Source organism: Leptinotarsa decemlineata, unplaced genomic scaffold (genome assembly GCF_025532065.1).
Source record: "Leptinotarsa decemlineata unplaced genomic scaffold, Ldec_3_MD MMD2_tig00026328_RagTag_RagTag, whole genome shotgun sequence".
NCBI classification, from domain to species: domain Eukaryota; kingdom Metazoa; phylum Arthropoda; class Insecta; order Coleoptera; family Chrysomelidae; genus Leptinotarsa; species Leptinotarsa decemlineata.
This window is the reverse complement of record NW_027412688.1, coordinates 34,717,374-34,732,070: the sequence shown is the minus strand read 5'-3', so window position 1 is coordinate 34,732,070 and position 14,697 is coordinate 34,717,374. Positions and strand designations below refer to the sequence as shown.

The following is a 14,697-nucleotide window of genomic DNA, read 5'->3' as shown; positions in this document are numbered from 1 at the left end:
ACAGTCACTAACCTGTTTTGAAAGAGCATTAAATAATCTCAAACCTAATGGTGCTGTTTAGGTTTGAGATTAAATACCATTTAAATACCATTTTAAAAAAATGGTATTTAGTTTTTCATTAATTACTCAAATATTATTATTTTTTGAGTTATTAACGAAAAACTAGATACAATTTTTTTAATCTTATTCTGTTAATAACAATTGCAACTTTTTACCTGCACCAAAATCCTTCAAAAACATTTTTCTGGAGGTGATTCTAAATCGAATGAGCTGTCGCTCATATTTTTAGGACCTTTATCTCTATTTTTCATGTCTTTGAACTTGTTGATCAGACTGAATGTCAATAAAACTGAAGTTCCTATCTACTATTAGGAAAGAAGGAGATTTGAAAACTGCCTGTTCCCAGAATTCTAAGGGGTGAACCTCGATGAAAATTTTGAAATCATTGACCACATCGGAGTAAAAAAAATTGGAATCTAATATTAGTATCACATATACCCGAAGAACTAAAAGATGTTTTATTTAATGATAATAATATTATATGGATTTCAAATAGTGCCTTTTTCTTTGCAGATTTCCACTCGAGATCGTTTCAAGCAAAACTACAACGGATAAATTCGTGAGTACTGTGAAATATTAAAATTATTTCAATAAACTTCCCTATTCGCTTCAAACATTTCATATCATTATCAACATTATCTTGGTTATCACTTGGTGATCGAAACACCAAAGGTTCCAAACAGTGCATCATGAGATCATCATATATGTAGATTTAGCCAATACTTGATCAAAATCAATAACTAATTTATTCAAAAAACACTTCATTGTGAGAGTTTACTATATGAGATACTTACTCATTTGGTAAACTCATGGTAACTTCAAAGTTCGTTTCCTGATCTATGGAAAACTTATTTCGTACTTCCAATTTCGTAGAAAGCCAATTCGACTTGCTTGTCCCACTTCAGACCCATTGGTATTTTTCTCACCTCTAGAATCTTGAAGATATTGTGACCATCCAACTCAAAGGCATGCTGATGGAAAATTAAATATTGTCAATCTAGTCTGAATTTCGTGCTGGATACAGTACCTGTACGGCTCTAGTTGAATTTACAGATGACATATTGAAATCATTGAATGAAAAACAAATATTTTGATCTTATTGAACTTCAGTTAGGCATTTGATACTTTGAATCACGAATTATTTGTTTTTGATGCTACGTTACTTCGGTTGAGAAATTAGTTGTTCTCAACACAATACAAAATCAGCAGATCTACATTAATGAAAGTGTTTCAAAGGAAAGGAGTATCAACAAGGGAGTTCCACTGTATCTATATTTTCGGTGCTCTGTTATTTTCTGTCTACACAGCAGATTTTCCAAAACCCATTCCAAACTTTCAATAACTTTGATATTGTATCGTTATTGTATATCGATCTGAGGGTTAGCAAGCATGTGGAAAGCTGAAAATGCTGTTTATACACAAGTACCTCCATAACGTAGATATCGAACTCAGTTCGTGTGACTTTTTGATTCTCTTGATCCTGCACATTGCTATATAAGACTACCTTGCACTTAAATTGTGGGGCAGCAATAGCCTTCAGGAATTACAGAGTGTATATTCAAAAGACATTTATGGTTTACTAAAGTTACATATTAGCACTGCATTCCAAACTTCTTCATGGTTAAATCTGAACGAAAGGCCATTTTCATAATCCACAAACACAACGTGGATAATTTCAACAGAAAAAAAGAAGCTGCAAACCTCAATCGAATATGGAATCAAATTCTAAGAAGTTCAATGAAATTAAATAGCAGGACGGCAGTTAGAAAAGGGTCCACGGATGTTATTGACAATTTATGTAATCCTGGTATAGGTATTAGCATACCAAACTACTTGACTCATTGTGATGCACTGTTTACCTTTGAAAATCACTGGAGTTTTTTTGCAACACCAAACCGTTATTTCAATACCTCGATACGTGTTTCGATCACCACGTGATCAACTTCAAGAGGGAAATTCTTTCTCTTGAAGACGGTCACTTGGTGATCGAAACACGTGTCAAGATGTTGAAATACCGGTTTGATTTTGGGAGAAACTCCAGTAACATTCGCCTCAAGCCTTACGCAGCCGCAACATCCAGTGATCGGGAAAAACTCAGGATGTATAAACCTCTGAAGAAGCTAGCCCCTCGCGCCAGCGAATCGTCAGGAAGGAATTCGAAAAATCGCCCACCGTCAAACCCAAAAAGTTGTGACACTGAGAGATACATTTTCATTATAATTATGTTCATCTCTGAATTCATCAAAAAATGTCCTGCAAATATTTTAGAAACTGTTTAAGATAGATCAAAAGTGTGTGATATGAAATTGATATTGATTTTTATGTTGAATCAAAATCTGTAATGGAACGTAGGATATTTTTCTGAAACCATTTAGCGTACTGTTTGAGTGGCTGTCTCTTATTTTACAAAAAATTGTCATCTGTTATCTCTGTCATCTTTATTGTTGATCTTACTACCTGGGCTACAAAAAGCTGTTTTGGACAAAAAGTTGTATTATACAGTGTGACCCATTTAAAATGGAACCACCCCTGTAGAATGTGCATTTTTCAATCAATCTCAATTTTTTTTTTATTGAAATATTAAGCATGAAAAACTGTATCTTGACACTAACTTTCACAATTTTAGTTTCATTTCCAAGGCACTCTATGGTTTTTTTTGTTTGTCAAAAACGACAAAAGTTTATTAGGCAATTTTTGTTTCCAAATTTGACTACACCACTGGATTCGTAGTCGTTATAAATCAAAACTGTCAAATTTTCATTAAAAAATATTTGTTAACAACGTAGTTACAACAACTTCAATTTTGGAAACAAAGTATTTGTTTGTAATTTTTATTCAGATTATAGACATATTTGAGATCTGACAACACTGTCATCACCAAGTAGAACACCAGTGAATTTGTACAGTGAAAATCCGAAGTCAACAGCTCAATGCGTTCTACAGTTATAACTCCTGAAAATATGGTAATGTGAGAGATTTGTGGTGCAAGCGTTTTGTAATAAAAATCTGACTACGCCACTGGATTTGTGTATAATATTCCCTTAAAATCATTCATTTGAGTGTAGGTTACGAGAAGTGTATTCTAGAATAACAGAAAATTAAAAATTCATTTTCAAGTTATGCCGTACTTAGTAGGTACATTCTTCCGCATAGCCGCTAAAATCAAATTGATTTAAAGCATGGAAATCATTTATTCAATAATAAAACAGAGAGCAGGACAAAAATTGTTCCCTGTAAATTCTTCATAACTCAGCTAAAACAATCTTTTAGAGGAGATATCAATAATTTGAGGAAGCTGAACTCATTATGCAAAGGTTTTATAATAAATCAACAGTAGGCTGTGATTTTGACAGTTAATCATAAATAAAATAATAGTTGTTAGTTACGTGCATTTAATAATGGCTTTGCAATTATCATTAGAAGAAAGAATTGAAATTGTGAGAATTTCTGGGGACAATTATCATAGTGAAAGAGAAGCAGCTAGGATATTCAATCACAGACATCCAAATCGACTTCCCATTGACAGAAGCACCGTCAGTAAAATTAACACCAACCTACACTCAAATGAATGATTTTAAGGGAATATTATCCACAAATCCAGTGGCGTAGTCGGATTTTTATTACAAAACGCTTGCACCACAAATCTCTCACATTACCATATTTTCAGGAGTTATAACTGTAGAACGCATTGAGCTGTTGACTTCGGATTTTCACTGTACAAATTCACTGGTGTTCTACTTGGTGATGACAGTGTTGTCAGATCTCAAATATGTCTATAATCTGAATAAAAATTACAAACAAATACTTTGTTTCCAAAATTGAAGTTGTTGTAACTTCGTTGTTAACAAATATTTCATAATGAAAATTTGACAGTTTTGATTTATAACGACTACGAATCCAGTGGTGTAGTCAAATTTGAAAACAAAAATTGCCTAATAAACTTTTGCCGTTTTTGACAAACAAAAAAAACCATAGAGTGCCTTGGAAATGAAACTGAAATTGTGAAAGTTATGGTCAAGATACAGTTTTTCATGCTTAATATTTCAATAAAAAAAATTGAGATTGATTGAAAAATGCACATTCTACAGGGGTGGTTCCATTTTAAATGGGTCACACTGTATAAGCCAAGTCGCCCAATAACCCAATCATATAATGCAAAGTCTTCTAAAAATTTTAGAAATTCTCATACTATGGTTTCGCAATGAAAGTTTTTCAACAGTGATATGTTGAAATTTCCAATAATGTCTCTGTGGTCATCAGTATCTACAGAGAGAATTGATGAATTCACTATTTGATCGAGTATATTGTCATCATAACTCTCTATTATGAGGTCTATTGTGATATTTCATGTTGAAACTGAGGATGTTTTTCTTGACATTTGGTATGCTCGAGACCCCAATCCAATACCGTTATTGGTGTTGAATATTCCATAATTACCTCAATCCATTCGGAAACCATTCTAGTTCAAGAGCAATTAAATCATCCCGACCGAGAGCGCTTTCTCGTGAACTATTTCGTTTGTCACGCGGCCAACTTTGACAAAGTTAGCGTCGGGCCACGCTAAGCGCGGACTTAGATTTAACGAAGGTCTGCTCGATTCTTAACCGTTACTAATTAATTAATAAAGGGTCCCACCGACTGTCTGGAGTTTGTGGCTCTACGAACCATTAAGGTATAATGGAATAAGACCGGCATTGTCCCGACTTTGGAGGAATTTGATGGTGCTAATGATGTATGACTATGACGATTCGGAGGTGAATAATACGGAACTGAAACAAAGACAAGTATCGTTATTTGGGATACAATTTAATCATCATGCTTTCCACTTTAATTTCATGCTGAATTACAGAGTTTGAGCATCCTAGATTTTGTTGCATTTGGTTGAGGATTAATATTTCATTCTCTTGTTTTTCGTGGTTCCAATTTCAAAGTGGTTTGACTTACTAATCTACGAGAGAAGTCACCATCTATCTTCAATAACAATTTGTTGAGTCTCAAACTAATAGTTATTTGATTTCACTTCATCCTCCTCCTGTATATTTTTCATATATCCCCTTTTCCCAAAAAGATATGGAAAGGAGTGGGTTCTTGATAACGAATGGGTGGTACTCTTTTTCAAATCGAATAACTCTATTTGAAATCAGAAATTACAGCTGAACAATATACTACAATTACACATGCTCAGGGTGTCAATTTGACGTCACTCATGCTACGTTGGTATATTGCTAGTATAGGGTCAATTTTCCGATTTTCTGGGTTGAATTGCAATTCGAGTAACAATACTAACTCGGCTGACAGCCGGTCAACGCTCAGCAGGATATTTTGTACCAAAAGTATACAATTTACTGCTAGAAATCTATCAAATGTTATACCTCTTTCAAATACCATGTGAAACAATGGATGAGCACTACAGATAGAAACATATTCAATAACCTCATAAACCTCAAGATTCAACAATGAACAGTTACACTCCAAATCACCCAGATACGACATATACCTGATTATGACAACCCACCTACCAAAATAAGACACCGAAACCCTACCTTGACAATAATAATTGTTGTATCTTATACCATTGTTACGTTTTTCCCCGTGGGTTGGCCAATAATTGACTTCACTGAATAATCAACTTCAACTTCATTTCGCTTGAAATACAACAAACTAAAACTTTCAACTATTATTTCAATATCTATCGCCTTACTAGATTACTTCGCGTACCGCACTGTTACGTTCACCTCACTGTGTACTTGACTGTACAAATACGCTTGCAGCCAGTGTTTAAATATTGAAATAGCGAAGAAATTTTGCCGAAGTTCTATGGAGAACGGTAGCATGTTTCTTGCTCTTTCTCGAGCGGCAGGTAACATTGGATAGTCCCACGCTCTCACCTACGTCCCGTTTGGTTGGTGGTTACCAGTGGCGGCCGGCGTTATTTCCTTTCGGGCATGATTTACAACACCATATAGATATTATCATGTATATCACGCGCAAGCTTCATAGCTTCAGTGATGTCTCATGTCTATTTTCAAAGTTGGATAGCCATTTTTTCTTTCTGTTTTTCTATTTTTGAAAATGCACATTATTATTATCATTTTTTCGCCGTAATGTGTGCTGGTCAGGCCCTATCCCCCGAAGCCCCGATACATTCGGGAGGGCGCGCCAGCATTATCAACCAATGATCACTCCCTACACCGTGGGATGAGTGATCATTGGTAAGTGATTAGGATTGTTATTATTATTATTACCTTTTCTATTCATCTAGCAACCCAATACTTCAATAGTTACATTTTTCAATTCGGACTCGCTGTAAATGTACAATCATTTATAATTCCGTATACTATGATTTATTTATAGAACTAATGATTTCGAATCTCATAACTAGAAATCGTATCAAAGTGTCGATTAGTATCAAGTAGTATCTTGAGGATGGATCCTGGATCATGAATATAATAGTAGAGGTTATTGAAAATAATTTTTATCAAATAATGATGACAACGAAGTTAATTGAATTTCCATCACTAACAGGTACCTCATGGCAATTTCATGAAAATCGGAAAATTTTTTTGGGGATCAAAAATGCGAATTTACCATTATTACTCTGATCTGATAATGTAGAGGGTGATAAGATGGCAGTGAATTTCGTTGTTCATCTGTTGTCAGTTACTCAACAAAGTTTCAGCCATTTTGGACCCGCAGTTGCTGAGTAACACTCTTTTTGTTGAGTTGATGTGAGTGTTTTCACGAAAATGGACAAAATCGAGTATTTGAACGTAGCCGTGATAGCTTGAAAGACGATGAACTTCTGGGACGTTCAAAAACTGCAACTACCTACGCGAAAGTTCATCAAATGGTGCTAGACGACGGCCGAATCAAAATGAGACAGATATCAGAGGTTATGAAATGTTGAAAGAACGTGTTTGTCACATATTGAATGAAATTCGGATACTTATACTTGGATCATTATATGCTCGAAACAAACATACAGTCTAAACCGTGGACTGCAGAGGAAAAACCAGCTTCAAAAAAACAAAAACTGTTTTTTCGGCTGGAAAAGTGAAAAAGAAAAACTTGACAAGCTGTGGGTAGAATTCGTGAAAAAACAGCCACATTTGCAGAAAAAGAAAATCTTGTTGAGCGGAGACAACACCCCGTCTCACACCTTAGCTATTGCCATGGCACAAATCCACGAATTTCGATTTGAACTGCTTGACCATCTACCTTACTCACCAGATCTAGTGTGGAATATTCCATATGAATCTGACATACTTTGTCATTTTGTTCATGAAACATCAAATTTGACTTGTTTGCCATCACATGGGTTATCTATTTTCAATCGTGCATCCATAAAAAGTGGTATTTCTTGTCATAAGTTAGTGATCAGTTAAAATTTCATTGTAGGGAACGTTTAATAAATAATTAACATGGATTCTCACAATATAAATCTACTATTACCAACTTGATGATTTTTGGAAACAAAATATTGGATGTTTTGGAAAGTAAAGGGCAAATGGATACAGTATATACGGATTTTTCAAAAGCTTAAGATCGAGTAGACCACAATATCTTATTGAAAAAATTAAAAATATTTTGATTTTCTGACTCAGCTGTAACATGGCTGAGAAGTTTCTTATGTAATCGAACCCAACAAGTTAAAGTTGGAGGCGTTACATCGGTTATAATTCAGATGCCATCAGGGGTACCTCAGGGTTCTCACTGCGCTCCTATGTTATTCAATATCTTCATTAACGACATTGTTGAATATTTTTGATGTTCGCAGATGATCTCGAAGTTTTCATGCCAATAAGATCACTACATGATTCAACACTAATGCAAAATGACCTAGATAGATTGGTTACATGGTGTTCCGAGAATAATTTACAGTTGAATATCGCAAAATGCTGTTTTAGAAGTATTCACAAAAGAAATAAAAAATTTGATACTTCTTATGTAATTAATGGCCATGGATTATCTTATGTTTCGTCTGTGAAGGATCTGGGTGTTTTTTTTGATGAACAACTTCAATTTTTAGACCACTTGAACTATAATGTGGTAAAGGCGGCAAAATGTCTTGGATTTATTCTACGACATGGTAAACATCTGTTCCTTCAAGTTTTGAGGATAGTTTACTTGTCTCTGGTAGTATCAATATTAGTTTATGGCTCAATGATATGGTCTCCATTTTATGACAATCACAATCTTACTCTTGAAAGAGTTCAAAACAAATTCCTAAGATTTTTTGCTCATAGAATGAGTATACCTGTTATTGACCATGATTGTAGCAACATTTTAGAAATCCTTAATCTCAATCTGTTGAGAAAAAGGAGGGAAAACTTTGATCTCATTTTCATATACAAGTTACTGAATGGCTTAATTGTTGCTCCTGAAATTCTAGAAAATATTAATTTCAATGTCCCAAACAGAATTCTAAGGTCCAGCGATTTGTTTCACTTACGGTTTCATTCTACAAATTATGGCTTACATAATCCTGTTGATCGTACACTTCGACTTATTGATGAAATAAAATTGGAAGTAACTGGTATATCTCTCAGCAAATTCAAAAACAATCTCTCAACTGCATGGTAGTACTAAGATATGTATTTTATGATAACTTAAGTTAATGTAATGTAGTATATTACTTTATTATATAATTGTTGAATTTATTCTCAAATGGGGGTGATCCCGTAAAATAAATGAATTTGAGAGTTCTGTGAATTTATTGTATCGAATCACTCTTTGGCATTTCAAAACTTTATGGAAAAAACTCCTATCAAATGATTTGACAACTTTTTTTGCTAGTTTGTTGAAGAATAGCGCCATCGAGCAGAGATGCCCTACCAAATGTAGCCGCAGGTGTGTATCTCATTCAGAAGTGTATCAGAGCCCAATACCGTCGCGACGCGTCGCTAGTGTAAATAATTCATCGATGTTTCAATACGATTTATAGTTGAATGTGAATGCCGATGATTTCCTATTCCGTAGATAATTAACCTTCGTCTAATTGTACCTGAATAAATATTAATGGATTTGGGTGGCGATCAGTAGGGGAGAATTTGGTTCATTTGATGTTCATGATAGCGATATGATATGAACCATTTGGTTTGTTCAATATTTGATTTCACGTTCACTTACGTTCACGTTCATTATGTAGTGTCAATTTATGAGTGACATCTAGAAAAACTTCTGCTATTCTGAATGAGATTTTTCAAGCACAATTGTTCACTTTTTCCTTCAGCCCCCTGGAATGATGATTTTTAAATACAATGAGATTTTATACAGTGTGTCCGCAAAGTATGGAATAAAGACGATATTTCCAAAACCAAAGATCGTTTCACAAAAACCTGAAACACCTCAATTCTTAATTTTTATATTCTACATTTTACAATAAAAATTCATTATACAGGGTGATCCATATCAATGTGATGACGTCATCGGTAATTTTTTAAATGCAACACCCTGTATTTGGTGTCAGTTTTAGATAATCTGTAACGAGCTGATTCCGAAAAGGTATGATAGTTGGGGTCTAACGGACAGAATTTGAAAAATGTGCGCTTAGAAAATAAATTTTATTGATATCTAATAAAAGCAGAAATCAATTAATTATTTCATATTTTTTTCTAATGATTAATTTAACAATCTAAAACTAATCCAGTAATCAATACGTGACTTCATTTCAAATGTTCGAACTGTAGTCCTTGCTGTATTTGACAGTAACCTAAACGTTGAATAAATTCTTGTTGAACCTTGTTCATGGTTTCTCCAGAAATATTGTTTATTTCTGTTTGAATTATCTCTTTTAATTCTTGAATAATTGCTAGTTTTGTTCCATAAACAAAATTCTTCAGATGGCCCCACATAAAGTAATCCAACGGCTTCAAGTCTGGCGACCTTGCTGGCTATTCAATATGTCCACGTCTACCAATCCAGCGGTTCGTAAACATTTGTTCGAGATACCTTCGAAAATCTGCAGCATAATGTGGAGGCGCACCATTCTGTTGAAACCATAAACTTTCATCAAAACTTCCAAGATCAATTCTACTGGGGAATAAATCAATTAAAGTAGGTACAAAATATCCCCTTAAAAACTGAAGGTATGTTTGCCCGTCTATAGAACCGTTGATGATCCGGTTTCCTGTGAATGATCCTGTTTCTTATAATGCCAGCCCATACATTTACCTTTTGCGGGTATTGTGTATGATGCTCACGCATCCAGTGGGGATTTTTTTTGACTCAGTACCTACAATTCTGACGGTTGACCGCACCATTTGATGTAAAAGTGGCTTCATCAGAAAAAACTATATTTTTACGAGGAGACGATCTCGGTGACAGTTATCCATCATGGCTTCACAAAATTCCTATTCTTCTATCTGGTCATCCATTTTTTTTTCATTTCACGTTCGATATTTTGTTATTCTTTACATATATTTTCACTGTACTGTTATACTATTCAGAAAAAACACGTTTATTTTTCTTATTTTCATTGTCATTTTTTCTTCTTCTAACTTTCATATCTATTCAGCTATTTTTACCATACCTGTAATGTATTTTTCGGAATCATTGAGAAAAATATCGAAATAGTCGAGAAAACGAAAAAACATCTGTTGTTATTGTTGAATGAATTTCTTATCAGGCTAAAAATAAGGACTCACAGTAAAGACCAAGACTCAGTTCCAACCCACGCCACATTGAAACATTAATTGAAACCCCATACGAGCGCTGTGCCCGATTGAAACCGAACAATCGACTTGATAGCCGAGCAATTTCCAATAAATCAAGGAAGCTTGCAAAAATTGCTTTGAAAATTGATTCGAGCTACAAAATAATGCCGTATTGATACCAGCATGTTGTCGCAACTGAACGTCCGTTTAGTATGATTGCGAAGATTGCAAAGAGAAATATTGAAGCGAGCCAGCCGGATGATTGGAAATTGCATTTCTGCTGTAATTGAATTGAACAAAAGGAATTCTCCGGGGAGACTTTGAGCTTTATTTGCGACATTACAATTTATGATGAAGGAATTTGTTTTTCTCAGTTAACGTGAGTTATTTATGTGGAAGACGAACGTGATTGTTCAAGTTTTTTAAGCGATATAATTGACAGTTCAGAGGAGAAATAGTATTTCTTCAAACATCTTTGGATACTTCTACCTTCAGAAGACACAAGATCAAAATTCCTGTCAGGGGAATTTGAAAGTGAAACCGATTAGTAAGAGAAAACATATTTAATTTTTTTTCAATTCTGAAAACGAAGACAGATTTTGGCCTCAGAAACGCTGATATAGATAATAATGAAGTTCTTGTTTTTTAGGGGAAATTATCGGATACGGCGAATTACTGATGGAGGGGACATTTTTATTTGTGGAGAATATCGACGTTAACTAGAAGTTTGCTTTTTCAACAACCATATGAAGGTCTTTAAAGGAATCCCACAGTTTCTTAGTTGAGATTTTGGGTATTATCTTGAAGTTATGCGCCGCAAGAAGCAATACGAAGCACTATAGAAAAATAACTCCCTGCTTTCGCATTACTATAATGCACCTGGTCATTGTTTGTTCAAGATTTTTCGTTCAAAAACACCACCGTCATCATGCCTCAGCCACCGTATTTGCCCCCCTGAGACTCCTTTGGATTTCCTCATGAACCAGTGTTTCTTCCTGTGGATAATCTCAACTTGGGACCACTTGATGTTATGCTGATGAGTCCAAACATGCTCTGCTACACCCGATTTGCTGGTTTCTTTTGCAGTGGCAATGCAAACATTCAATGGCCTCTTAGTTTCATCAATATAGGATTTTCCGCACTCGCAGGATATGCGGATATGCAACTCTTGGAATCTCAGTCCGCCTTCGGTTTACAGATGTTTCTCACTTAGTGTCGGTCCTCTTCACCAATACGTTTGAGAATGGCAATTCTTTGAGGACTTCCTTCCCCATTGTGGAAGTGATGGAAGGTATTACGCTGATGATGTCCTTCAGGAAGGTGTCTAGTTCTGTATTCCCATGGTTTCATGTTATGGAAGTATCGTCAACGTTATCAGACCGGAGCTTCTTGTGGGCTTTTTCAATATCCAGAGTTCCGAACCACTCCATATATACGTTGGCATTAACTGGTAAAATGGCGATCTCATTGGTAGTTTTCCATCAGTTCGGACTTCCATTGTCTGATATAATATAAATTGATTTGAAATCCCTGGAAAAAATGAAAAGATTAAGCGAAAATAACAATTTTATTAAAAAAAAAACTGAAATTACAAGGAAATAACATACAAGCTACAACCAGAAGATAAAAAATTTAAATATTATTGGTACAACTTCTGGTACAACTTCTCAATTGATGAAGTAGGGTCACAATCGTCTTCGGGCGATAACTGGACTTATTCTTTCGAGATCTGACTGTTTATAGGTCATTCGGGTGCTTTCACCTTTCACCTTTCCCCTCTTTCCGTTTCATTGGTTTTAGCGGTAGATGACCGTTTGGCGGGAGTTGGTCGTTTTTGGCTAGATAAGATGTTTCCATATGTTACGTATCTCTACGCTAGCTTGACTAAATGCGGGATTTCAAATCAATTTATAGTATATTAGACAATGGAAGTCCGAATTGATGAAATACACCACGGAACATTGTCAACCACTTTCAAACAAATCACAAATGATAGTTCCTCATGTTGCGTAAAGAATTAGTCTTTCAGTCGGAAATAGCAGTTCCGTACACATCATCCTAGTATTTTCATGATCACTTGTATCGGTAAGTTTGTTCTTTAGTTTAGGTTCCCGTATTTGAAAAACTTCCTCTGTATGATTTGATGTGCTTCTTCGACAGGAACGTTGAGTGCTTCACAAAAGATGAATTTTTTCTGGTAATGGTTGTATAATCGGCAGTGAAAATCTTGACAAATTTTGAGTGGCTGAATCTCTGGAGCAGAACACTTTTCTTGTGGGTTTTGGGTAGTCTATACAAGTAAGGGGGCTTACTGTGGTGTCTCTTCTTTTTCGAAAAATAGACTTGATGTTTTTCAAAGTCTGGTACAACTTCTCAATTGATGAAGTAGGGTCATGTACGATCTTCGTATATTGTCCCTTCTGAAGAACGTCTTCGATCTTCTGTTCGTAGAGGTCAGTAAATTCAATATTCATCAGTATTTTATAATATGTTCGAACTAACAAAATATTATTTATAATTTGAACTCAAACAAGAAATATTTCACTGTATGTGTTTGTTATTTCAGTCAACAATTGATCAGTTTGTCACACAATTGATCATTTCCCACTCTGGAATTGACTGAAAATTCAGAATAGTATTTTATTTTTCCTAATACTGTTTATCGTTGTGAAGTCAAAAATGTTGCATACTCAGATACAGAATTTCACATGAGCCACTCGACTATTATGTGTACCTGAAAATTTTTGCATGGGAGATTTTGTGTTTGACAACATTTTGTGGCTGACTACAACGTAAAAATGTGTGCATCCGAAAACTGATGTTGAGGTTTTTAATGAATTTTTCAATCTCAATATCAAATGGTTGGGTACTTGGCTCAACTGGAATGCGATTAATACCTATGTATCACCTATATTGGTATTACCAATTTATCACGTTGTTAATTCCTCGAGATGAATTCTGTTTTCATGGAAAAGGTATACAAAAAAGCGTTGTTTGTGTTAATGTAATCCCATTGGTTCAAAGCGCGTCTTATAGCTTTCCAAACAGAAAGGATCAGATGGAGATTGACTGATTTATTTGGTGCACTGCTCTCCCGGCTCCCGATTCTTAGGTCCTGAGTTCAAATCCACCTACGACCAGATAGTTTTTCGCAAATATTCAGAATTCATCTAGTCGAAAGTGAACTGACTCTTCTACGTTACATGGCTAGAGAGGCTATACTCATAATGCTTCTCAAGTAACTTGAGCATCCTACTCAGAACTCAAGGTGACTCTTCACTACTTGAATGATTGAAATAATAATACCATTCAACAAAGCCTTCTTGAACTAACATTCCACGACTACGAGAGAGACCCACAAGCCTGCATAAATCAGTCGCAACTTACATCCAAAATACTACCCCTGAAAGTATTCCATATGAATTTCACGGATCCATAAAAATTCCTCAGATGTTCAAGGTGTAAACATGTAATGGGTTCAAAGAGATGTGAAAGGGCGAATGCATACATCAGGGGACACGACAAGCGTTCAGGGAAAATGAGAAATGCGACAGTTGCGAGTTTTCTCAGTCGCACCAGTTTATCAATAGGCACTTCTGGAATATTGAGCCTATTGGCGGAAACTGGATTCAGACGGAATACGCATTTATGGATTGTTCTATTACACAGTACAATGAGTAGATAATTGTTGCTAGTCAAATATTCCCTTCAAGACATTGTTAAGACGAAATCAGAGCCACTTTGGTTTCATTAGAGACGAGTTTTTGAAATGAGACTCCATTCATGGTTTGAATACAGAGTTATGTTATATTTTCTGTTTCTCATTCGGGGTTCCTGTCTCCCAGGTTGTTGAGGCAGCAAAACACAAATTGGAAATGAATTACTTTCTCAATTTCAGCTAGAATACTAGTCTAGACTTTATTTTTCATTAGCGAATTATGGATAAAGTTACTACTTGATACTATCGGAATAGAATCAATTC

The 14,697-nt window shown here is 35.1% G+C and overlaps 1 protein-coding gene across 1 annotated transcript in view; it reads left to right on the top strand.

Moving 5' to 3' along the window:
- kek3 (leucine-rich repeat, immunoglobulin-like domain-containing kekkon 3 protein) overlaps positions 1-14,697 on the top strand; it is a 600,794-nt gene that overhangs the window by 427,669 nt on the left and 158,428 nt on the right. The window contains 1 exon segment of the mRNA XM_074182347.1: positions 574-619. The gene's annotated coding sequence lies outside the window, so the exon portion shown is untranslated.